This window comes from Chamaea fasciata, unplaced genomic scaffold (genome assembly GCF_029207755.1).
Source record: "Chamaea fasciata isolate MVZ Bird 193981 ecotype frontalis unplaced genomic scaffold, bChaFas1.0.hap1 SCAF_12, whole genome shotgun sequence".
Lineage (NCBI taxonomy): Eukaryota > Metazoa > Chordata > Aves > Passeriformes > Sylviidae > Chamaea > Chamaea fasciata.
Window position 1 is genome coordinate 4,034,232 of NW_027094097.1, and position 26,287 is coordinate 4,060,518.

The 26,287-nt window shown below is 41.7% G+C and overlaps 2 long non-coding RNA genes across 6 annotated transcripts in view; one reads left to right on the top strand and one right to left on the bottom strand.

Moving 5' to 3' along the window:
• LOC136295709 (uncharacterized) overlaps window positions 1-1,368 on the top strand; it is a 129,869-nt gene extending 128,501 nt beyond the window's left edge. The window contains exon 6 of the long non-coding RNA XR_010722770.1: window positions 427-1,368. This is a non-coding gene — a long non-coding RNA (uncharacterized lncRNA). The remainder of the gene's footprint in view (window positions 1-426) is intronic.
• The window catches only part of LOC136295710 (uncharacterized), a 30,295-nt gene extending 4,272 nt beyond the window's left edge, over window positions 1-26,023 (bottom strand). Inside the window, exons 1-6 of one of the 5 annotated variants that reach the window (XR_010722773.1) lie at window positions 25,919-26,023; window positions 24,851-25,151; window positions 21,223-21,335; window positions 20,921-21,052; window positions 20,331-20,440; window positions 4,455-4,593 (exon numbers count right to left, since the gene is read on the bottom strand). This is a non-coding gene — a long non-coding RNA (uncharacterized lncRNA). Of the gene's footprint in view, window positions 1-4,454; window positions 4,594-19,164; window positions 19,910-20,330; window positions 20,441-20,920; window positions 21,154-21,222; window positions 21,336-23,389; window positions 23,905-24,850; window positions 25,152-25,788; window positions 25,880-25,918 lie in introns of those variants that run through there. The other 4 variants (XR_010722772.1, XR_010722776.1, XR_010722775.1 and 1 more) reach the window with 4 other exon arrangements.
• Between the last annotated feature and the right edge of the window lie 264 nt (window positions 26,024-26,287).

The following is a 26,287-nucleotide window of genomic DNA, read 5'->3' on the forward strand; positions in this document are numbered from 1 at the left end:
TTTGACAAATTATATTTGGCACTTAATGATTGTCTTGCATTATTGGCTTTTTCTTTTGTTTCCTCTTTCCTTTTGATTACCAATTACTATAAATGTTATCCTCTACTCTGCCTCACCAGAAGTAACTTTGAATAAAGATGTACAGCAACAGGAGCTTTTTAAAGGGAAACAAGGGCAAACACAGAACCACAAATTTGTAGGTATCTCTGGGGGCTGCAGAATGTTTGCTACGTTCCCTGAGCTGAGCTTTATGTACACACAGCAGGGGCACGTAAGGCTCCAACCAGCTTAAATGCCTGTTTAATGCCTTTTTAATCTTCCAGTTCTTACACAGAAAGATAAATTCTCTCAACTGTAAGACCTTTGCATTAAAGTTGAAGCATAAGGTGCTGTGCTTGAAATAATTTGTATCTTATTTTCTTCCAGAACAAGAAAACAGCAAAAAAGAGGAGCCCAAAGTGTGAAAGTAGCCTTGAAGTAGCCTTCTGTAATTCCTGCCTGAGAAAGTGGCAGGGATTTTGCAAAGCATTTATTCATCTCTAACAGCACTTCTACATCCAAGGCAGCCAGCAGAGCCTGGGAAGGGGTTCTTGTCACACTGACACAAGTCACAGAAAATCTGGGCAGTGCAAACAACATCAAGAGCAGGGCAGGACCTTCTCCCAAGCCCAGCCAGTGCTGGCACATGGAGGAGGAGGTACAGACATCTGGTGACCCAAAGCAATTGCTTAATGTGGTTCCCCAGAGAAGTGTCAGCAAGTCTATGGACAGGAGCTGGCAAACAGTTCCACCAGACCATGCTGGCCTGGCACATCATGGCAAAAGAGAAGAATGATTCAGGCTGGATCTGTTTTCTGCGCCTGTGGGCCTCCTGGCAGATGCACACGAATAACCATATCTACCAAAAAGAACATAATTTTGCTATGGATGCAACAAAATCACACATGTGACTCCTCTCTCCTTACCCTGTTATGGAGAGACAACAATTTTCTGTATTTCAACAACAAGCTGATTTCAAAACCTCCAATTACACAAATAAACAAAAATGTATTTGCCAGCAGATTTTTGTTTGGAAAAATACAGCACTTTAATTACATAGATACCATAACTCCCTACTTTTACAAAAATGTGATTACTGCAATTTCTTCATTAAGGAATAGTTTCACTATTTATGAAAATCTTATTTAAGAGGTGTGGTGTTATCTGTTTATCCCACACTGTTAACGCTCCAGCAAAACATAAGCAAACACTTGAATGCTTTCCTCCTAGCAACCAAGGTCTCTCACATCAGAAAAGCCGCATACTTGTCTTTTTCTGTACCTTGTATCGAGCCATATTTCTAGTCTGCAACCCTTGGGCCATTCAATAACCGGCAGATTCTTGGAATATAATTTTGGGTGAAAGTCTAAACCAGTGACTATGGTCACAGGGCCAGATTTTCAGGCTTTTGTGTATCCCTTACTTCTGCTGATAGAAATACTGCAAAATTAAACTTAGGAACTAACCTTCTTTACATTTACTAACTTGCTGCATGGCTTAACTCTTCAAATTATCAGCAGCTTTTACAAAGTGCTGAGTTTCTGCAATTCCTGCTATGGTGAGTTTAAAACAATCCTGAGTATTGCCTTGGGAATAATGTCTTTCTGTCTTTCAAGGCTGGAATAATGGTGCTGTTTTCACTAAAGAAATGGGGGGGTTTCAGATCGCTTGAAATCTTTGCAGAATATTGGGGACCCAAAAACCCCAAACAAACCAGCAAATACACTATCAGAATCCTCTCCTTGTCTACTTCCTTCTTTCCTTATGTAAGGGTAAGTTCTCCTTTCTTTCTTTTCTTATCTAAGGGAGACTTACTGGTCTCCTTGCTAACTCTTCAAGAAAAACAGAGGAGCACCTGGGAAATCTGTCTTCCAAGGAAAAGATGAAAGATATAGCTAAGTGAGAGGATGTGTCCTTCTCAACACTGACAGTGTGGTCAAAGAGACAGCTCCCCCTGACTTTTCCCTGAAGAGTTCACAGACAACTGCCCAGGAGAGCGCCCGGTCTCGCCGGCAGTTCTGCTAGCAGCAGGAATCACTGCAGCACTCCGGACTGCTGCTGCCATGTCATTCCAGTGCCTCTGGGGTCACCTGAGTGCATTAAATTAACACTGTTCACAGGCAAAGCAAAATGTCTGGGAACAGGATGGTGCAGCATAATAATGGGATGGGAGGGGTAGATGCACACCTAAATATGAAATGATTGCAAGGAGGGGGGAGTGCTGCTTCTGACTGCCGTGACTTAATGCCAAATGCACGTTCTCACACAGATCTCCCTGCAGATTATGTGTCCCTTCACCACCACTTAACATTTTTAAAGCTTATTTCAGTATTTTTGCATTTGTTTCACCCATAATAATTTATTTATGAGATTAAGAATATTAAAAATTTGAAGCTTCATTACAAACTATCCTGGGGGAATCTCACCTGCCTCATCCTATTACATTATTATTACTGAGTGTCTAATTTATATTTAATCAGACATCAATTGAACATCAATAAAATAATAATGAATTAATAAGCTATATCTTCCTAGGAATACTAGTAGCTTAGAGTATGTAAGCAAAGGCAGTGCACTGTCTGTGGGTCAGCTACCAAATCTCCCTGAGACTATTTGACAGAACAATTTAGTATTTAGAATATGATAATAAGCCATAAAAATAGTTAATTGCTATGGTCTTCAGCTAATTCTTGTGATAATTATTGCCCATACCAACCTGTGAACCTGAGCTGAGAAGTAACCCAGAGTTCCATGTAAGACAGTCATTTCCAAACACTGTAAATGCCTAAAGGACTCCATGTTTCCATAAAATGAAATGACAAAAGAATTTTGATCTTGGGTAAATGCTTAATTTTTCACTTTAACATGACCTCTCAAATTGAAATTATTTTTTTCTACACAGAAAAATCAAAAGAAATTTTTTTTTTAAATGAATATAACATCTGCCTATGAACATTAAAATAGCATAGTTCAGCATTGCTGTTGAGTGTTCTGTTTTAACAAAGTATCAACCCAAAAACCAAGCTCTGGCAAATATTTCTCTGCAGACAGAAGTGGCATTATTTCAGCCTGGGGAATTTCAGTAAAGACCCTACTCCTATTCCACCCTATGGCTCCACAGTGGTTGTCATCCCTAATTAGTGATGGATATCACTAATTGGGGACTATTTCCATGTGCACTTCTTAGGCTTATCCTTCCTCTGCTAAGCCTCAAGAGTCAAAATTTTCATTCTGGATCTTTTTATTCCTTCTTCAGTTTCCTACTGAAGAAGGCTTTCCTTTATGGTTCAAATTTTATCAGGGATTGAAAAAGAACCCTAGACGCAAAAGATAACCATGTTGTCAGTATTCTTGTCTGTCCAGTCCACTAAGAATCCCTTAGCCTGTTCTTCAAAACAATCCCACTGAAGTCAGGGGAACTGCCTCAGCCCCTCACTTCATCAGGAAGTATATGAGGGCTTTAAATACCCATGTGTGGAACTGAAGCCAAAAGACAATATTATCCATCAATGACAGTCTGATTTTTTTTAATATTCATTGACTCTCCTTTCCTTTTCATCTGTAACAAGTTTTTCTTTTTGAGCTGCTTGGGTCCTTTCTGGCTGTCTGTATTACCCAAACGAGGATTATAAGGCCAAGTCTCCTCAGGCATGCAGCATGGGCTCATGCAAAATTACAATCCCATGGAAACCTCAATGCCACTTGAAATATTGAGAAGTCCACTAACAAGCGCTATTCAAATCTAACATAAAGAGGTTCCAGTTTAACATTTAAAATTTTATTAAGATCTAAAGGGGCCATCTGGTCTAATCTCTTATCTGAGATTTTTACTCAGTTACTTCTGCATCGATCCCCACAACTCCTGTTTGAGTAAAACACATCCTATTGAAATACTTCCAGTGTTAATCTGTAAATGGAAAATCCATCATCTCGGTGGCTTACACTAGCATTTATTACCCCACACGTTTATTACCCTACTTCTTAATTGAACTTGTCAGGCTGTCACTCTCTGACTTGTCCTTCCCTCCATGCAGGGCTTTGGCAGCTCACGTTTTGGTCCCAGGGATGCTGGTACACCACCACCTGAACGAGCTGGACTCATCAAAGGTACGGGCAGTTCCACCACTCAGAAATGTGAAAGCCACTGCAGGCTTACATTCTATCCTCAGCAAGTCTCTTTACCATGAAGGATTCACCAAAGTTCAGAATCAAGGGCATCTCTGCTCTTCCTGAGCAGACCCAAATACACTCCTTTTTGGGACACTCTCATGGGGAAATGATGACTAGGTTAACACAGAGAGCACCTTCCCACACCTCTGAGGGATGGTTATAATTTTTGGGCAACCCACTCACTGGATCTCACATTTTCTGCCATGTAACCATAGTCAATTTTGGAAAAAAAAAATGCAACTCACCTCTCTTTTTAAATATCTTCCACCATGGACTAGTTTCACTGTTCTCATTCAATCAAACCACTCACTGACTTGATAGATATTTCTCACGGGTAAGAAAGAATAAAGGTCTTCCATTTCTGGATGTGCTTTGCAATGGATCCTGTGAAAATCAAGATAAACAACGTACACTAATTTATCTTTAGTGAGCACAAAAATAGTCCCCCGGAGTGACAGCTGTGGGGTTGTACCAAGTGACTGCTGCATAACCCCTCCTGTAAGCACAACGAGTAAAGATCAGTCTCTTTCTCCTTTTTTACTCTCTAGTGTGACAGACCCTTCATTATGCCTATTACATTAATAATAGCTTCAGAGGAACCTACATGGCTGAGGCTGCATTCCCCTCTGGACATCAAAGACAGAATTAAAACCCTGCCTGGCAAAACTCCTCAGTAACATCTGGTGATGTTCATCCCCACCAAGGAATGCTCTGGTCTAGACAGAAAGCACAGACCTCCAGCCCACTTCCTCCTACTCCTGGATAAACCAGCCTGCAAAACTTGATACACCATTGAAAAGGGAAAGATTTATGCCTGAAAACATTGAGAGAAAAGAAAACTCCACCTCTCATTAAGCTCTGAAAAACTACTGGAAACTCTGGGCAACTCACCCAGGCCTCTGGATCCTGCAGAGTTCGCCCATCTTTAATGAGTCCCTGACTGACAGTGTTTGTGACTCAACAATGCAAGAACAGTATCACAAATTGTGATTGTGTAACAGAAAATTCAACCAGAAACCCCTGCTAGGGCCCTGTATCCCCAGCATCTATCACTGCACCACAGCAGCAACATTTTCATTCTGTATGTGTAACATTTATGGGCACCCTTCAGGTATGGACGGTCAGCAGGGGAGGATGTCTACACAAGTCCCCAGCGACGGGACAACGGGCAGAATCGAGATTCAGGTTTGCACCAAATAATGAATAATTCATAAACCCTCTACACGTAGGTAACATGTAATTCTTACACAGTAGTTACTAGAAAATTAATATAACTGCCTCTCAAGAGAATTCCTAGAAAACACCATTATCCTCTGCAGGTATGCACATGCAAGCTAAAGCTAAGTCGATGTAACAGGTGATGACACATCTTGTGATACATTATTTGGTTTAAACTTGTTTTGGAATATGTAGCAATTTATTGATAGCCAACATCTTACAACACTGCCTATGTGGAAAGCAATGCCTGGCAAATTATCAATTCTTCATAAAGCTTTGTGCTTCTAAGTATTAGTGTTGATGCTGCTCTTGATTTAGATTCAGCTAATTTTTGTCTAGAATCAGCACTGCGGCTCATCCATGTTTCTCTATTTCCCTGAGGATTTGGAAATACAAATTTTGACTTGATGAGCCTATTAAAAATTAAGAAATGCATATGCAGCACTGCCCTTGTCTGTCCATGAAAGTAAAACTGATTTAGGATGCTACAGAGGCACATATGTGTACCTAAAGCCCCGGCCCCAAAATGAACACTGTGTTATCTACAAGCAAATTATGCTGTCCTAAAACAACACTGTCAAGGTGCACTACCACACTCAAGTAAACCTGGATTTGCCAAGCAGGAAAAGAATTTTTAGACAAACCACATTCGTAAAGGTAAGTTTCTTCAGAATTTCACAGCCACATGGTGATCGTGCAAAAAGAAGCAGAATCAAGCAGCTCTCTGCCAAAACTTAAGACTGTTCTATACCAGTGTAGTCATCACACAGCACACTTCATTGTCAAGAGCTGCTGTAAGCAACACTAATCTTTTATAACCTTAGCAGTAACATTTCTTCGTGAATGTTTGCCCTTCCAAGTATCTTTTAACCAACACCACATCCAGTACTCTGTACGCCATGATCCTCAGCTGTGGGAGCTTAGCAGTTTGCCACCCATTTAGCCAGCTCTGGGCATTGCTAAACATCAGGTCTCATGTAATTCTGAGTTCAAAAAAAGTCTTCTGAAAAAGGAAATTTAAACTATTTATGATCCTTTTTGCAGTTTAAATCCGGTATAATATTCTTGATGGAGCTTTTTGACTTCAAAACCCCACAGTTTAAGCTAAGGTCTAAAAAACCCCCTCTGATTTGCCACAGAAATCAATCTTCTGCTGTCCAATTCCATTCTTAATGAAAGAGACAATTCAGAAACCTACAGGAACATGCTTTATTGATTCAGTCACTAAAGCCTGTGCCTATGTTCTCTCCAATAAACCTAACCACATAGTGCTTCTCATGCACTGAACTGCAGGGAAAGACGACGACCCCAGATCTGTTCTGCTGGAAGTCCAGTGAGACTAAACACGCCCAATAAATGTAAACACAGCACACCACTGAGTTAATGGCAGATGTGTGTAGGAGACAAAGAGACTTGTATTTCCTCATTATTGTTCCTTCAGCTGAGCCTCTGCCTTCTTTGTGATTTATTTACCCCGGGCAGTTGTGACCAGATGCATACCTGTTTTTTCATGGACATCCTTGTTATGCTCAATTTTGTAGATGGATTAAACAAAGGAGGAGGAGGCCAACGTACACGTGTGAGGTCACACGGTGACCTGTAATCTGCACTGCAGCAGGTGCCCGAATTCATTCAGGTTCAACAGCTAATTTGGCATAAACCTGGAGTGTAGCTGCACTGCACTGGATATTTTATAAATATGTCTTTCAATAATCTCCCTCACTTCTTATGAAAGCAATAAGAAGCCATAAGAACAGCAGAGCCTATATTGGGTGAGCTTTCCTATTAAATTCCTCTAATGCATCTCAGCTGTGACCTGTAGTAATTTGGGTAATCTAATAAGGCTAAATGCCCTGTAAGAATCTGGGATGTTACACTGTTTACCTGCAAGACAGAAGCACAAGAGAGCAGCGAGATAGCAGGCATCCCCTAGCAGTCAGAACAAGAGTGAACTTAAAAAACAGGTGTTAGAAAACACAGGAAAACACGTTATCAGGAAAATACGCTTTGCACAGTCCTACTGGTACTTTCAAGTGCCACCAACATTCATGTCCCATTCCAAACATTGCATCTGCTTGTCCAGCTTGAGGGAATATGCTACACTCAGATTTAGCATCAGGTTTTATGGTAACTACAGTTAATCCAATTATTCCAGTGGAAATACCTTGAAGTATGGTATTTTTTAGGTTCACCCAGGTTTTGCAGAAATCCAAACAGTCTTTTGCCTTCTGCCTTATGACACAATAGATTGTATGGAGCCCATTTCTCTTATATCATCCTAATATTCTTCTCCCTTTACATACGCTATTGATAAGCATGCACAGACCCAGACACGAATAACACTCTTTACTGCAAAACTTATCTGTCACCTGTATTAGGACTTAGAATTCTAACTGAAGAATAGTTTCAGAAAGCAACCTCTGCTGTTAACTGGATAAGATAAATAAGGTAACAATTTAGTGGTGTATAGAGGAGTTAAAAAAATTTTTTTATGCTTTGAATATTTCCCCTAATTCCAAAATCAGTCAAAACTCCTGCATAAAAATCACTTTTCCTTTAGAATTGCCTCTCAGCAGGGTAGTGGGCACAAGTTATCGCTTTGTGCCATACTGTATGTTCAAAGCCATCAGCATTCAATGTGCTAAGAAGTGACACTGAATCCCACAATCAGAAATAAAAATGAAAGTTTCAAAAAGATTTCAGAATTTAGATGAATATAAATAGCTGCTTTGAAGATGGAAAGCATTTTACAGATTTACATTTTGGTCTGTTTTGTACGGATAAACAGACAAAAATATGTTTTTAAAAGGAGCAATATGATTTTCAGTTTAACACTTTCCATAATTAGATTGTAAGAAATACTAGAAGCCACAGAAAGAATTATTTATATTCACTGTACAGAGAGCTTATGTTTTGCTTCTGCTTATTACTTGAGCTTCTGAAAAGCATCTCATTTTATAACTTTAACAACTATTAATGTAAGCCACAAGCTTTTTGCAAATGTACATTCCCACTATCACCTTTCCCAAGTATGAGGATTCAAAGAAATCAGGGCACTATCACTGTTTAGTCAAGAGACTCAGAAGGTTTATCAAAGGTTTTCTTTTCTTTTGAAAGACACAACTAATGTTGCCAAAGAATTCATACACACTTAGAATTAAAAATGTAACAAAAAGTGCTCTGAAAGGAAAAGTAATTGGAAGCATTCATACTCTAACACTGCCTGCTGTCACTTTGCTCTTAATGACTGAAGTGTTTTTCGAGTTTTCTGTGTTGTTCCTTAGCGCTGTCTAATTTGATTTCCAGATACCCTGAGAGCTCTGTGACAAACCTGCAGGGTGTTTCCAGGATGTGAAGGTCAGAGCTGAGGACAATGGGCATGGACTGTGCAGAAGACAAATCTCAGAATCTCTTGCTTCAAATCTGTCACCGACACAGAAACCAGGGTCAGTAAATCACAAAGAGAAGTCTCTTAAAGGAAAATCAAACATGGTGGCAACTTCCTAAGGAAAAATCAACTTTGCCGGAAATCTCTTAAAGATGTTAGTGTAGCTGCCAGCAGAATCCAAGTGACATTCCTTAAAACAACGGAAGAAGACAGCTTTCCCAGAGATCTGCTGCATGAAAATCAAACAAGCTTCCCAATTTCTTGAACAAAAATCATATTCTGGGGGAAGCCCAAACTGTGACTTGTCTCATGTGTAACACTTGAAATTTAGGGAAATCTTCCTGTGATACATTCCTGGACTCCTTCCCACCTCATCCTCCAAAGAAGTCTTTCCTCCGCCAGCTCCTTCCCTGCCCTCACACCAGCCTCTAGTTTTCTGACAAGATCCTGCAATTTTGGGCTAGACACCGTATGACCTTCCCTGTGCTGGCCCCACAGCTACTAAATTAGTGCCAGCCGATCTCTATCTTAGGGTTCCTAACAACCTTGTTCTCTTCTTTATTGTTTAATTAACATAATCACTTCTTAAGAACAACTGTAATACTAGTTAGTGGAACAGGTGCTGTAACTGGTAAAAAGTCCATAAAGAGACAGATCAATATCCCACCAGATGTATGTAGAGGATGTACTTTTCAACATCACAAATTCCCTTTTGGGGGCATGAAAGTATTCTCTGCTGCTTCTGCATGATGTGCCTCAGTTTTAATTCACTTGTTATTCTTTGCTTAATCAAGTTCATCTGTAGTATAAATGTGAGCACCATTATGCTAATTTCTGCACTAGACATGCAAATATATAAACATTTGTGTGCCAAATTATTAAGGTTCTGTCTATAATGTTATGCCCCTATTTACTATCTATATTTTATGTCTTATGGATTTCTAAACATTTAAATTTATATCAGTGCTGTCACATATCTGCAAGCAGAGACAGTTTTACGAGCACTAAAAAAGCTGCAACACACAGCCACTAAATACTAATGACATAAATGGTATCCACTAATGGTCTCTATTTTTATTACAATGCAAAACTTCAATACATCGCAATTACCGTTGCTCTGAGGCTGAGCCATACACGCTGTATAATGCCAACTTCCATCTCTATAGCATGAAATGACATTATTTGTTGTTCAGCCCTGTACTGCAGATGTTGACTGAATGCTCAAGTCAGCAGTTGGAGCTAAAATTCACTCTATTTACAAAGTCTTACTGTTAACTAATACCCTAAATTGTCAGATATGCCAATGCATTAGACATTTTTCAAAGCCTGCTGCACTAATAGCATGTAAGTGTAGCACATGTCTTGTTGTACCTGTCAACAGCCCAGGAACTTTGCAAAGGTAAAGCATGTCAAAAAAGGGAATTATCTTCTTATGCTTCTGTGTTTAAAAAAAAAAAAAAATCTTTAGTGAGCAGTTTTTCTAAAATACTGCAATACAAAAGTGCATTCAACAGAGCTTACTCTCTTGTAACTGGGTTTCTTTTCCACCTTTTTAATGTTAAATTTTAAATTCTTCATTCATAATTTCAAGGGTCTCCTTTTACTTCAGCTACCAGAGAGACTAAAGCTTCCTCTTGGAATTTTGAGACAGTGGAAATCTCAATATTCATAAAGCTGGATGAAAACAAGTGCATTGCAAAATCCCTCCTACGTGAGTCGGGGGTGGAGAGGTTAATTTCATTTCATCAATGTATTTTGCTTGCCAGAAACTTTCACCAAAATAAAAGACAGCTAAGTTCATCTCTCAGACTTTCTCAGGCTGGTTCATCTCACATAAAACAATTATGCAATTATGGTCCCTCCCATTGACTTCAAGAATAACCTCCAGAAAGCCGAAAGTTTTGTTTGAAACAGGAGACATTTTTCCTACTTCCATGCAGCTGGGAAGTCATTTACACAAGGAAAACACTGGAGACAAAGTAGGTGTCAGACTGGGTAGCATTTTACATGCATTTTCTGACACGAGGCAGACAACAGAAACGTGCACACAAAATATTCCCTTTCAAGGGCTGGCTAGTGTGAACAGCAAAATCAAGGAGACATTAGTGTGGTTGTTACAGAGTTACCAAATACTCCTTGTCCTTAGAAACACAATCCAATTATCACTCATAACTTTTAAGCATGGAAAACCATTCCACCTGAAATCAGCACTTTAAATTTTCGCACTCAGCTTGCAAAATCTAAACTCACACAACTGACTGGAGAAGGGCACATGATGTAAAATGCATAGAATTATTATACCTAAATCTTGCAGCTGGGAATTACTTATTGTTTTCTTCTTCCTTTCTCTGCCAAGAATCTTGAACATGGCAAGTGCTCTCTAATGCAATCTGAACCCACTTCTGTGTCCTAACATTTTGACTAAATAGGTTTCATAAAAGATCCCAGTTAACTACTTCTGCTGTACAATTGCAGCAATCAAATATCCCAACTGAAAATCAAATAGCAGTTTTAATTTCAGAATCCAGGATTTCTCAAAAGAACAAATTCATTACTTTAAACAGTTGTAGGAAAACACAGCTTTTCTAAATAAGTAACATATGCTATGCATTTTCTCAACCAGGCTTTAAAGTAAGAATTTTAACATAACAACTCATTTTTGAAATTCAAAATGTTCAGGGGCGAGTAATTTTTAATCCTCTCAACGCATCTTAAAACTTGAAACAAACCGGACTGAGTTCAATAACACAACAATGAAATATCTGAGTACATGAAAAACATTTTCCTTTCATTATTTCTCCACTTTTCTTGAGGAAACTCTTGGGTAACTGCAACCAATTTTGAGGAGTATTTTGGACCTTTTGAAATTCCATCTGTGACAAACTGCATTGTTCACTGGGATTCTTTCTCCTTGCTTAACAATCACATTGTAACAAAGGAGGAAGTGAGCTCTTTATAAGACTGGACAAAATCTGAAGGTATCAACTTCAAAGAAAATGTTAACTGTGTTTCAGTTTGTAAGTGTAATGCCCCCCTAGAAAAGTAGCAATAGGTCAGGGGTTGGCTAATGCTAAAACCAACAAGTTCCTGACCCATTTTTTTTTTTTTTGTGCGTGGTTTTGCTTTTTAGTATGATTGGTTTGTTTGGTTCTCTTCAGTTTCATTCCTCCTTACTTCATCTTCACACATTTGCCCTCACAACTTTCAACGCAACAAAGCCCAATGTCATTCCCCTAACAGACCACACTTGATGAGGTGCCTAATTAAGAAAGCAGCTGCCCTAAAAACTCTGTAATATCAAGGAGAGAGAATGAGACACCTGCAGAGGCAGAGTCAGATGTCTCTACCGGAGAGCTCCCAAGCTCCTAACGCAGGTGTCTCAGGATAGCAGAGCTACATGGTCTGAAACCAGCCCATGACCCAAATAAGGGAGTTCCGTTTCAGCCTAAAACGTGCACACTGCATGAGGGCACAGAAAGAGAACACAGGTCAGAGCACAGCTGCTGCCCAGGATCAGACTTGCAAAGCTCTCTGTGGATATCACAGACATCCCCAGAGCAGTGGGTTTTCAGACTCACAGACTCGGCAGCTGTCTCTGGGCATCTCTCCCACCCTGGTGTTCCAGTCTCTTCCACAGTAAAACAGAACATAAGCTCTTGTGGAGTTCAGCTCTCCCTGGGTACACACAGTGAAAACATTCTCCTTCACTGAAACAATAACAAAAACATGGAAAACAATAAGAGGCTTTCGTCCACTTCCGTGGATGGTCAATTGAACCCTGAAGTAAAAGACTCCTGGCCCTGTTCCCTGCCAGAGGTATTTGGCTATAGTTTTGTTTGGAACTGTAAAGACACTATTTTAAAAAGCATTCTAGGAAGGATGGCTGCCTGTATCTGCATTCCTTCCAAAGGGAATGGGGAAGAGTATTTACACCCAAGGCAAAGGTGTTTCTTCTGATTATAACAATACAATGAAACAGCTATAATGCCAGGAAGCTTTAGGCTCTGCCTTGTAACCATGCAGATGAATAGCTTCAACCTTTGCAAGAAATTGCAGTATGAATGTCTGTTTTATTCCACAGTTGTGTCTGAGCAGACTATTAATAGAATACTGATAAATGCTACAATAGCTATTCTTTTCCCTCCCCTTTTGCTTTTATGCTATCGTCAATAACTATCCTTCCCCTGGTGCTGTCAGCTGATGCCTGTCTCATAACTCTTGGGGTAACAGCATTAGGTGAAAAAGAAATTAAGTTCAAATAAAACTGCCAGGTAGAATCAACATTATGAGATTATGGACTGAATTGTTTTCTGAAGAGGCACGTATATGCAGCATTATACTGCTAATGACCTACAAAGAACTTACATATTAAAATTTAATTACTGTAATATTATTTAAGAGAAGGGGAAAGACACTAAATCTGAATTTGTTTCTATTTCTAGGAGCTCTGCAATTTTTAATGGCGAGTAATAACTACATTTTCTCTGTAAGTTTCCTAGGGACTGTGTAGGTAGCACCACACACCACACCATGTTCACACAAAACCAAAAGGTGTTATCGAGTTTTGGTAAAATGTGCATGAGGCTGGCAGGACATTTACCCAGGCCTTTGCCAATCTGTGCCATTCTTGGGCACATGGCTGCATTTGCACAATTCTCTTGTTTGTGTTCACTCTTGTGGAAGAAATCTAAAAACACAGGGAGCTGCCACTGCTGATCCTGTGAGTAAAAACAAATCAGGGAGATTATGGAGAAGAACACACAGCATAAAGACTACACAATAATTATGAAGAAACCAAAAAATTTGGACTTCTTGCAAATACTTGCAAGCCACGCAGCTAAAAATAAATGAGTATTTGATTACGTTACCAGCAGCCTCAAATTATCAGTACAGCATGCAAATGAGTGAAATTGTTTACCAGATAACAGCAGTGTTATCTGTGCTAATGTTTGTGTCACGTATTCTAGAACCACAGTCAGATCCTTCATCTGGACTGCAGCAACTGCTATTGCTGTCAGAAGCAACCGGCTCCTGAACTGGGTCTTTCAAGGAAGCCAAATAATGAAGTGCCATGGAGAACAAATATATTTTCACCCCCTGAAGCAATGTCTCCAGTGAGTTAGAGGAAACAGCTCTGTCCCAGAGAAGCCTCTAAGGTTGTAACTGATGTTTCATCTGCTTCGAAAATTTGTATTTTCCAGAGTTCTCAGGCTATTAAGATTGAAGCAAAAGTAACACATGTAGAAGAAATTAAGAGAATTAAAAAATCTCTTTTTTCTCATAAATGCCTAAATAAAGTTGGGAAGAACGAGAAACACCTAGATGTTTGTCCAATCTGAATACAATCCAAGCCAGCAACAAAAGCCTCTAGCACATCCACAGTTAAAAGTAACAGTTCTACTGAGAGGTAAATATTTATCTTTTAAGATCAGGGTGGCAAGTACTGTAGAAACATGCATGCACACATTTTAGGAATAGCTAACCTTTGCTCATGGCTGGAAAGCCATTTTGGTGAAGATGAACAACCTTATAAAAATGCTTTAATGAAATCAACAAGGAAATGACAAATGTAGTATGTGTGAAGTGGGATAGTCACAGAAAATAAATTACGCGGTGTTTTCAGGAAAGCTAAGTCAGCTGCGACTCTGATAGTTGGAAATCTGGACAACAACAGATTTCAGAGGCAACCCCAAGTGTGCACTCACCAAAAGAAAACTGACTGAATTTCAGTGCACAAAGGAATAGACGGAACCCTACATCCGTGGTAAAACACTACTACGAGACTGGGAAAAAAAAATTAACAATGCTAATGGCTGAATGCCAGCAAATGCAGAAAGTGTAGGAAATTATAAGGATGCAGCAGTCATGGTGAAACAGAGATCAAAAGAAAAAAGGAGGTCTAAGTACCTCTGGGAAGGCAGGTAAAATGGACAGAGGGTACCTAAAACAGGGGCTGATGCGAAAGAGGGACTGGCAAGATGCAGAAGAAACAAAAAGAAGTTGAAACCTTTATCAAGAGACACATGGTAGAGAATTTTTAAATATATCTTACTGTTTATAAAATGCAAGTGTTTCTTTTCAGCCGGGTTTTTTTGTGTACTTATCTGCAGTTTTAGAGACTGTCAGTTTTGGAGATTACATCTCATGCATATTAGTCTTCCAACATATTGAAACTTTTTTTGACCTTTCCCGAATAATAAGTGGTATTTTTATGTAAATTAGTCTTCTTCAATCTTTGTTGTGATATCAAATATCTTAAATATTGGGCATGCTTCCCACAGCCGAACTGTTTCAAAGAATGAACAAACCGAGAATAAATAAACATGGCTGGTAACTTTAATTATTTCCCCAAAACTGTATTTTATATGCTTAAAAATTTGCAGTTTTCTCTCACAGAAGCCAGAGAGACAGCACTTTTCACATCTCGTGGCCACTCCCATCGATATCTGCTCCAAGAAAAGTTGAAACGTTCAGTTCTGCTGAGTCAGGCTGATAGATTTCACAAGACACAATGGACCAGTGGAACTGTGAACCGAGGGCTCAGTGGCTGGGACCTGGCTCCTGCTCTTACTCAGTCTTTCCAGTCTGTGTTTATAACTAATAGGCATTTACCTGCTATAGCAAACCCTCACCTGGCATCTTCTTCACCTCTCCCTTTATATTTCCCTTAAAACCCAAATCCCTGAGATGTCTAACGATGGGAGTGGATCAGAATAGATTTAAAGGTGTCTGCACAAGGAAGGTTAAGAGCTACAGATCTCTCCACACAGCTCTGCGCTAAGCAGTAAAGAGTTGAAATAAATGCAATAGGAACGCAGAGCTGAACTTTGAGACACATCCCCTCCACTTGCTCGGCCTTTCCTAGTAATAGAGGTACTGCTCAAAAACATAAAGCCCAACTAGCTGGTATAAACTAACTTTACATAAGCAGTTATGACCTAAACAAAGTTTGAACAGTACATAGCCTCTGGGTACTCTTTTGAGTACATTTTGAGTTTAAATTTAGATTTTTATTGCCCTTGGAATGCTGAAATAAACGCTCAGTCCCACCAGTGCAACTCCAGGAAGAGACTATATTAAATTTCTCTGTTCATGAAGGTGTGTGCCTTTCTTTCTATTCATTACCAGGCATGCAAGTCACATAATAAAGCTGAGCTGGTTTTATTCTTTCCCAATATGTACCTTATTATGCTTAACAGAATTCCGCAAGGGCAGTTCCCTCCAGCAAGTGGTATCATGTAAGAGCCGAGCATCCCTCCAGGGGTCTCTGGAGTTGAACACATATGTGAGATATGACACACCCAGGGCCTACCAGGGAATGGTCACACAGCTTGTCCTTACTCCTCTAGCCTGGGACAGATATCTTCGATTTCCCCGTTTCTGCAGAACAACACCTAGAACTAACTCAAATCAAATCAAACCAATCAGCTTACTAAGATGACACTGTGGAAACACTACAGCAAAATTAAACATCTGAGGTTTCAAAAGGCAAACCTAGATGTTGCTATGTAAGTTCGAAGTTAGGCAGATTCCTATAACCTGAAAATAGTCTTTGGGGCAAGATGATGATAACCATGCTTGTGACAAATAAACTAAATGTGGTGCGCCTTTTGATGCACTTTGTCATTATTTACTGATGTACTCCAATCAAAATCTCATTCAGTTCCGCTTTTCTTTCAAGCACAATGCCGCAAGTTGTAGGTCCACACTGATGGCAGAAAAAGTTCCATTTGTGGGAAATTCGACAGAGGTTATACAAATCTTTTCCTGGTGAGAGCAGCTGTAGCTGATATGAAATGGAGTGTTAAATGAAAGTAGGGCACGGAACATTTTGTAATTAGAGTTCTCCATTGAATTGTTTACTTTACAAGGTGGTATAGAAGGAAATATTATGGTTTTAATCATGTTCATTACAGCAGAAGAGAATTTGTGATCTAACCTCTAAGACTAAGTTTAAAGAAGAATCTGTCATTTCTAAGGCTCGTTTTTGAGATTTATATTTTGTGGTGGTTCGTGTTTTTTCAGTTATTTAAAGACAGAGAGGAAGTTTGAGGAGAAAGCTGAGAGGTAGTTTGTGTCTTTTCAAACACTGTCTAAGCAATATAATCAAATTGTATTGTCAGTGCTTCTCTGATCCCCTTTACCCAGAGGAAAGTTTGTGGTTATTTCTTCTTTCTGCATACAACATAAACAAAAATTTCTTAACCTTCCCTTCCTCTTCAGCTCCTAACCTATTCAGTTAAACTGGCCTAGATGGGCTTGTCTCTTGCCGGTTTGGGGGAGCTTCTTTCACCTTTTCAAAGCTGTTGCTTCCCAAATAGCCTGCTACTTGGGGTTCTGGCCCTTCCTCCTCTTCTACAGTATTTTGAAACTTCATTTTATATACTTTACAGGGCTTTTGATTTTTTTTAACCCCTACTGCTGCTTTTTCTTTATGCTTTTATAGATACTGATAACACTCTGAATTATATTATACTATACAGAAATAAAGCTCACTCAAATTGAAATTTGCTGCCATTTTCTTCCAGTTTCTGAGACTCCCTATGAATTCACTTTAAAATCCCCTTTAATCCTCCTGCTGCACTGATGTTTCCTTTCAGAAAAGAACACTGTTCCAGCCACAAGAAATGACATAGCATGAAGGAAATGAGGGGGAAAAAAAAGTCCTGAGTCATGAAAGCAAAGAAACACAAGTGAAACAGACTTGAGAGAGGATTAAAATCCACAAACTGGAAGGGACAGAAAAGTAGGATGGAGCTGTAATTGAAAGGAATGGAGAACTAACTTTACATAAGAACTAGATAGATCAAGGAGGGAGAACTTGACTAATAGAGAGCTGAACTAGCAGACACCTCTCACCTTCTAGCTCCTTTCATTATCTACCCTCTCTCCCCAGGGAGAGCTGGGAGCCCTCCTGACAAACTTTTCCTGCCCACAGTCAATGCTGAAGCTTGAAAGTAAAGCATTCAGGACAGGAGCTGCTCTCAGAGGGTCACACAAGCACTGCCAGGGTGAAGTAATGGACCTGCCCCTCCTTCCAAGAGCAGGATGAATATCTGGGCTCCAAGGAACACGAGTCAGCTCTTGTTCCCACAGCACCAAGAAAAGGGAAGTTCTGGATCTAAGGTCTGCTGTAATTTTTGAATAAGTGGTTGCCATCTTTCCTGCTGCTCTGGATGTCTGACTGCAGCGGAGGCAAAGCCCACTGCTAGGAGCTGCCCAGCCAGCAGAGTCTGTCAGCAACGAGAACACCCAGAACAGGCACAGGAACACCGAGCCCGCCCTGCGCCCGGCCGGGTGCACCTGGGCCGGCTCCCCTTGGCCATTGCAGAGCCAGTCTGGGGTTTTCTCTGCTCCTAAGGCTTCTTCCTGCTCCTAAACACTGGTTTGGAGAATCCGTGTTTGCAGTAACTAAAGCACTCTGCACTCCTCGACAGGAGGGCTGCAGTTAAATCAGAGCCCCCAGTTACCGATTCACTGCTGAATTTACCATTCTTGACCACTCTAGTGTGAGACATCAGCACGTGAAACAACAGCTGTGCCAAATCAAAAAGCTGAAAAGGGCATCATTCTCTTCAATTATTCCCACGGAATACACGACTGGAGTTTAAAAACTATGACCTTTTAACATTCATCCTTCTGAATAGGATGTTAAAAAAGTAAATCCCTCTGAGCATCACAGCTATACTTTATAGATGAGTCCAGCAATAAAAAAGATTTCCTATGGATAACTGATACATTTTCTACTAGGTGGAGAGAAGAAAAAAAAAGAAAAGAGATACCCCAAGCTATGACGAGTTTGCCATGTAGGTGATATATGGTAGTAATTGACATCCTAACAATAGGAGACTATAAAGATACCTTGAAATTATTTTCTTTTCTATTTCTTCCCTATCTGCTTTTCCTCCTCCATTTCCTCAGTAAGGCAGATCTACCAGCAAGACAATTTAATCTTCCAGGGATAAAGAAAGGCTTCCTTGTCTAAGAAAAATAAAAACTTCTACTGGTCAAGGACAGAAAGCCCAAGAGAAGGAATTATCTCCTGACAGTGAGCTATGTTTTTTTATCTCTAGAAATGGAAGCAGCAGTATTCTGGAAGAAATAACATTGATTTAGCTGGAATGTAAGGAAGACATCTTCTGCTTGATGTATGTAGCCTTCTGGACAAGGGTAGGACAATAGCTTGTATTCCCTGAACAAAATACCTCCTACTGTGTTTTCGCTAGCATTTAGTGAGAAGAATTTTATTCCCTTGTAACATTTAACTCTGAACTATGAGAAACTTCATGCTCAATCATGAGCCTGGATGGATACTTATTTAATGAGCTACCAATAGGATAATTCTCCCGGGCTCTCTTGCCATGCCATGCATAACTGGGAGAGGGAAGGGTCACTGTCCCATCCAGTATGGACAATAAAGTAAACCACACCAGCCAAAGACACCAGTACAATTTACCTTCTTGGCAAAACAGACAAAGAAACCAAACCTCAGCTATTGTATAACTTTACAACGTGGAGCAACTCTTTCCATGATTTTTGCCACTGCACTTCACAACAGAGCAGTATGCCAGTCAGGTTCAACAATATTTACTAAAGCAACTTATTAGTCAAAGCAACAAACTTGCTCACTTGGGCTTATATGTAAACACAGAACAAGGCTCCGCACCTGTTTTCACTAACATGCTTTTGCCATCCACCCTAAAAGCAGCTGACTGTTGCTTGTGATTCCTTCTGAAGGAATGTTCCCCTTTTCAAAAGGCCACTTTTATCTGCTGGCTTAAATATAAAACAACTCTTGTACTTCTATTATCGAGCTGAAGGCATACAGAGCTGGCAAGCCCATGCTTAAGTGCTTTAACTAAAAAATCAGGAAGCATCTTGCTGCTTTCAACTCCGTGGACACACTTTTGACTTAAGTGTTTTGCAAAAATGGTCGGCTCCTCTAGGCTCCAAGAGTAACTAGAGATATCAGTATCCATCTCCATCCTTTCCTGGGGAACCAGTCAGAGATGTGGGGAGCCAATACTTCAGCCAGAATGAACATATTACTGGTTTCCAGCAGAGATCCTAATACTGCATATCAACAGGGTTCTTCTAAACAAGAAAAAAAAAATTAAGTTAGAAAAGGAAAAGCACAGCATGAACAACCTACAAAGGTAGTGGAGAAAGCTGGAAAGGGCTACTCAAGGCAAGGATTATTTTAAGTTAATCTCAGAGATGACAGGAAGTCAATACACAAAGAGGCAGGCACAAACTGAGTTAGCACAGCCAAGAGGCTCTCCTCCTGACTGGAGTATCTGGGCTTTTGAGAAGTAAGATTACTAACCCAGTTAAAACTGAAAACCTGCACAACTCATGGAGGAAACTCAGCAAATGAGCAACTGCACCAGGAGGAATACACGAAAAAGGTCACAAGATATAAAGGACTTGCACATTACTGATCTTGTGGACATAAACTGCTGTGGCAAAGGGTTTAAAACTCTGCTACACTTGGTCACACGTGGCCAGGGCTTACCTTGCCTGCCCAGACGTGCTTAGTGCTTCCTGCTATGTAGCTTCAAGCTTGCAGAAATGTTTCCGTGCTGTACAGCTGTAGAAAGGAGCTCTCACCATCCTCCTGTGCCCCTGAGAACAGACACAGGGTTAGCGCAAGCTGGCCACAGTGTAACAGGAGGGAAATTTCCATAAACTGCAAAGGTAAAGGGCTGAGTGAAAAGCATCTGAGTCAGAGAGGAGCTCGCTCAGCTGCACGGTGTACAGCAGCCTTTGTGCAGAAACATTCATTAGACACCGGTCTAGATACAGTAAGACAGAGACATAGGGTGATGTGATGTGCTGTCACCATTAAGGTAGGATGTGACAGATACATTTGGAAAATATAAAATATATTCACACAGCTTCCAATTGAGAGAATACACACGAAGCCAACCTGAATGAACAGCCCCTGCCTTTGCTGGAATGTGCTGACATTGATAGCACTGCTCAGACCAGCTCCTAATCAGATCAATTTACAAGCCATACCCCAATGTTGTATTTGCAACATCTTCAGCTTAGCTGAAAGCACAATACAGTGAGGGAACATTAAAAGCATTAAACTAAAATTACCATTCTGCAGTTGATTTCTGATTACAGAGGACTCATCTTCCCAGCTGCTGAAGCATAACCAAAGGGATTTGGCTGCATTTCCATGTTCTGAGCATCAAGCAGTCATGACCAAACCTGTGGGTACTTGCTGGCCTAGAGAACGGCAGCTTCAGTTTGCCTGGTGTCAGGAGCCAACACTACCTTACACTGTGACCATCTCAGCCACAAAGACACAAAACAGACAAAAACAAAACCTGTGTTTGTGCTTGATATTGTGCTCTCCACACTTTTTTTTTTTTTTTTGAGTACTTCACTCATTTTACCTGAAAACAGCTCCAGAACAGTCCAGCTATTTCCTTTCCCACACAGGACAAGTATTCAAATCTTCAGTACCATCTGAAAGACTGGCAGTAAACAGAGGAGAGGGGGTTTCTTCCTAAAACCATTGACAGTTTCAAGAGAAAATAGTAACAGATATTTTACTTGATGTATTAAGTTTCAAAGCTTTTTAATGGATTTTAATTTTTTTCATCTTCAAAATATATAAATATTTTAAAGAGGAAAATTTGTCATGGGACTAATACATGTTATGCACCTACAAGCCTACACTGACAGAACTTTACATTATCAATCACCAGATAACACTGGAGCACTCAGTGACATTCCAGTTATTTAAAAAACAAACACACACATATCCTTGGCTTCTCTGGACAACATTTTTTTTGACATCATCATTTCACTACGTGTTCACCATTGAAACTATTGAATATCTCAACAGTTATCCAGACGACTTACATGATCTTGAAAACATGGCCAAAAGAATTCAGTTGTGTTATGTAAGGCTCCATGAAAAATATTAAAATGAAATATGAGAAGAACAAATACAAATGTATTTCTGAAAAATTCTCGTCATCCAAATAATCCTTGTCTCATGCAAGTGTATCTACTGCTTGCAACAATTCAGGAAATGGGACTGGGATGTATTTCTGTGACAGCAGTTTCCTGAATTCTGCCATGATATCCCACGGGCAGAATAAGTTGCAAGAATCTGCACTGCAACACAGCTATGCAAATTTATGTCAGCAGAAAAAACTCATTTAACGACCCACTGGAATTAAAACCATATCTTCAAAACTGAGCCCTAGCATCTCTACTTCAAAAAAGAAAAGATCCTCCTCTCCCTGCTATGGAGGAAAGCTGATTTTCCTCTCAATGTATTTGTTTCAAAGTCCTTTCCTGTCAATAAAGCCCTTGCACTATGTATATCAGGAAAACAAATATGACTTTCACAGGTCAAAATGTGCTTCAAGACAGTGACGTCTTAGTTCCGTACAGGAAAAAAAAAATAATTCCAAGTTTGGTCAGAGCTGTGCAGCTCTTCATGTACATGATAGGCTAAAATGCAGAGCCGGTAGGTTTACATATATTAATGGTGGTTAATTCCCAGCAGAGCTCTCCATTAGCTTAATCAAGCCACAATAGGGGCCTGGGAATACTGCAGGAAACTCAGTGAAGGTCTCTGCTCAATGCAGCACTGCAAGAGGTTGGCCACATGACCAAGTGCACAGCTACAGGAGTTAGAATTTCTGCCGTGGATATAATAAGTGCTGAGCCTCATCTCACTCTTCTGGAGAGAGCTGGTCCTGCCATTTCAAAGGAGGCGTTTCAAAACTAGAGGCTGCAATCGTCTGGGCTGTGTGAACAATTGAGCCTTTGGAAAGGCTCTTCGAAGACTAAAATAGTGAGATTAATCACTCAGAAGACAGCAAAGGAACAATAAAACTAGATTAAAAAGAGAGACATCAGAAGCCACTCTTTCCCCACACCTCAACAGACAGAACTGTAGGGAAATTCGGCTCTATTGTCAGCCAGGAAACACAAAACCAAAAGTAAAGAAATTATAAAAACATTCAAAAGGGAATTATGAATCCATGCCAATCAATACTTTTAAAACACGATTCAGCGTACGCTGAAAAATTTGGGGAGAATCAAAGTAGGAAGGATAACTGACCCATGAAATCTCAAGTCCTATGGACCAGATTTTAACAATTAGAAGATCAGAAACAGTACCGCATGCATGGCAAAGAACAAAACACTTCCCTATTCTTTCAGTGGAAATGGTATTTATCGGGTCAACAAATCAGGCAGTGTGACCAATATCCTGAAGAGCTATACAGGAAATTTTGATGGGAAGAACCATAGAGTGAGCAATACGACATGTTCATAACTTTTTTAAGTCTCAGCATTTTTATTTCATAACAGAAAGAAATACTGACCTGATTTGGCGACAGCAACACCAAAACCAGCTGTCATGGAATTACTGGCATGGGGATTTTATGAACAGAAAAGGTTCAGGACCATGTTAATTTCCACTAAAATGTTTACGTTTTTAAAGGGGTTGCTACTACTGGAAAAAGTGGAAAACACCGTCAGTATAGATGCAGCTCAAGGAGGATGGCCCTGACTTGAACGACCCTGAAGCCCAAAACATTGAAAGCACATTAGAATTTATTAGCATGAACTCCAACAATGCAGTGAGAATTTCCACTACAAGCTGGATGACTATTAACTGCAAACAAAGCAGGAGTCCTCCCGTAAACCTTTAGTCCTTGAACGAGTGTTGTGTAGACAAAAAAAAAAACAAAACCTGGAAATATAACTGCAGCTGAAGCACTGAAACTCCTTTGAACATACTGTATGCAACATAAATTACAAATGTGAATGACAATTATTCACAGTCTTTTGTCTTCATTTTGCTCAAACTCTTCCAACATCTCTTTCTTGGGTCTTTTTTTCTGATAGCTTAACAGAATTTCAGTCAATTAGAAGGTCACCAACACCAAGAGTGCCATGAGCAGCACGCTGCATGAAGATTCACGACTGTGTCTGAACGCATCTTTGTTAGCGATGTAGGCACAAGAGGCAGGAGACCCTTGGGTATATTCTTCAAACCTACACGCTCATACAATGTTAGACCCATTCTCCAATAGCTCCACAATGCTCTCCTGAAGAAAAATTTCACAAACAGGGTTTTTTGAGAATCCCAGATATGTCCTGAGTTCAGAACAACTGTTTCACTTTAGGAATCCCATACTGTAAGAATCTAAGTGCTACGGTGAAATGGGGTGTGGCTCATGACCACGTCTCCCCAGCTACATAAAGCTACAGAAAGGCAAGGGCGTTATCTTGTCCAACAGAAGGCTCAGAGTTGTCATGGGTGAGAGCAAGAATGCCCTGCACCCAGGTGTGCACAGCTGCTCACACTGGGATCAACACTGCTTTTGACTTGGGACCACCAGAGTGGAGGAACGTCACTGCCCGGTATCCTAGAAATTCGCCACAGGAAGGAAGGAGGTACTAGTGGAAGGGGAAGCGCACCCAGAGCAGGCATCATTGCCTCTAGCCCACACTGGATTTTCAGCGAGTGCCCCAAGGCACAGGGACTGATTACTGCCAGCCTTGCCTGAGCCCCCTCCTCCCATGCAAGGCACACAGCTTGTTTCACTCTCCAAAAAAACCACAAGGCCTCTTTTCCTTTTGGGCAAGCAACAACAGAAGCCTTTTAGCAGCTCTTAGTTGGCAGAACACATCACACTTCACTCACTGACCCGGTCTGAGGGTGAAACGAAAACAGTTCCACAAGTGTGTGCGTGTCCCACCCGGGATTTCTCCTGCACTACAGGAGTTTCCTCAGAACCGGAGCCTTCCTGCTCTCCCTCTCCACATCCCACTGGAGGTGCCTCCTGCAAAACCCTGATCTCTCCCCTCCCGGGCCAACTTTCCTTTTTAGTGAAAAGGACACGCTCAGAGGTCACCCTCAGGAACACAGAGACCAGATGGAGTACACAAGCTGCTTCCAACTTCCTCACGCACAGTGCTCGCAGTACTCTCACAGCCCTCTCCCTGCCTCTAAAATCCCCCCCGGTGCCCAGCCCGCTCCGCTCCCCGTACCTGTTGCAGCCCTCCGCACGGCTCCAGCAGCGGCGGCTCTCCGTCTCCAGCTCGCAGGAAGGACGCGGGCAGGGCGCTGGCTGCCGGGGGCGGCACTGCGGCTGCCAGAGCCGGGCGAGCCGCCCCCGCTGGCCCCGGGCAGGGCGCAGCTTCCCCGCTCGGCAGCGGCGTTGCCCCGGAGCCGTGCAGCCGCCGGCGGGGCTGCAGGGAGCCGGCTGCCCGGCCGTGCACGAAGCCCTGCCTCCGCTGGCTCCTCGGGAACGGCCGCTTCCAAACGAACTTATTGGGCTTCCAGATGTACCTTGGGGGCAGACGAGGGGAAATTATGTTTTGTAATGTCGAGTGTGCATTAACTGTTCCCTGAGTTAACTGCATTTGACTTGCTCTTCTGTTGGACCAAACTCCCCGTCTCCTGCTGGAGTCATTAATCTGTACCTTCTCATCGTTTGCGCAGAAGAGAGTTGGTTTGTTTCTCCCTGTCCACCCTCTTCGCCCCCACGCGCAGTCCCTAAAACCCCAACAATTAAAAATGTGGATTTTCCCTTTAATTCCCCTACATTGTGTAATTATATTCACATTAGAAATCAATCAACATTGGTCATTACCATTAGTGATACGCTCATAAAGCAAACACTAGACATGCTAATGAACTGAATGAAACATAATTTCTTGTTGTGTAAACTCATGCTCAACGCTAATCAGCAATAAATTCAATCAGACATTACATACATCAACGGAAAACACATTAAAGCAGGGTACAGAGCAGCGGCTGCTCATTTCTGGGGGCAGTGCGGCCCCGAGCCCGCAGCAGCCCAGTAGCGCCACGGCCGCGGGGGCCGGGGACGAGGCCGCCGGAGCCCCGAGGGGACACGGTCGCCCTGCGAAGGACCCCTCGGTGGTGGTGGGGGGGCCGTTCGTGGCTCCTGCCCGCTGCTTACCGACCGTGGCGGGGCTGCCGGACAAAGCCAGTCCCTTTTCTGTCTCCGGCTCTGCGCAGCCTGGACAGCGGTGACCGCAGCCAGACCCCCCCATAACCTATGCGGCTCCGCCACTTAAAACAGCACCTACGTCCAGTTCCTTGGGCTTGGTCACCCCCTCGGAGCCTGCTCTCCTCCCAGGACCCGCCCGCGGCCCTGCGGCTCACAGGGCCCGGCGTTGCCGGGCGGGAAAGGGGCCTTGCCTCGCCCGCCCAGGTGCGGGCGGTTTCCAGGACGAGAACGGGCTCCGAGCAGGTGCAAACCGGTGTTCATTTAACACTTCCCCGCCATAAACACGGGGCCGAAGCACTGGCCACGCGTAGTGACGGCAATGGTTGCGAGCATGGGTGGGACGCGAAGCCCAGCGCCCTGCTCGCCCCGTCGGGCGGCGCCGGCCCCGGGACGCTCGGCACGGAGGGCTTCCCCCGGCCCCCAGCCCGATCGGGGGGCACCTTTACGG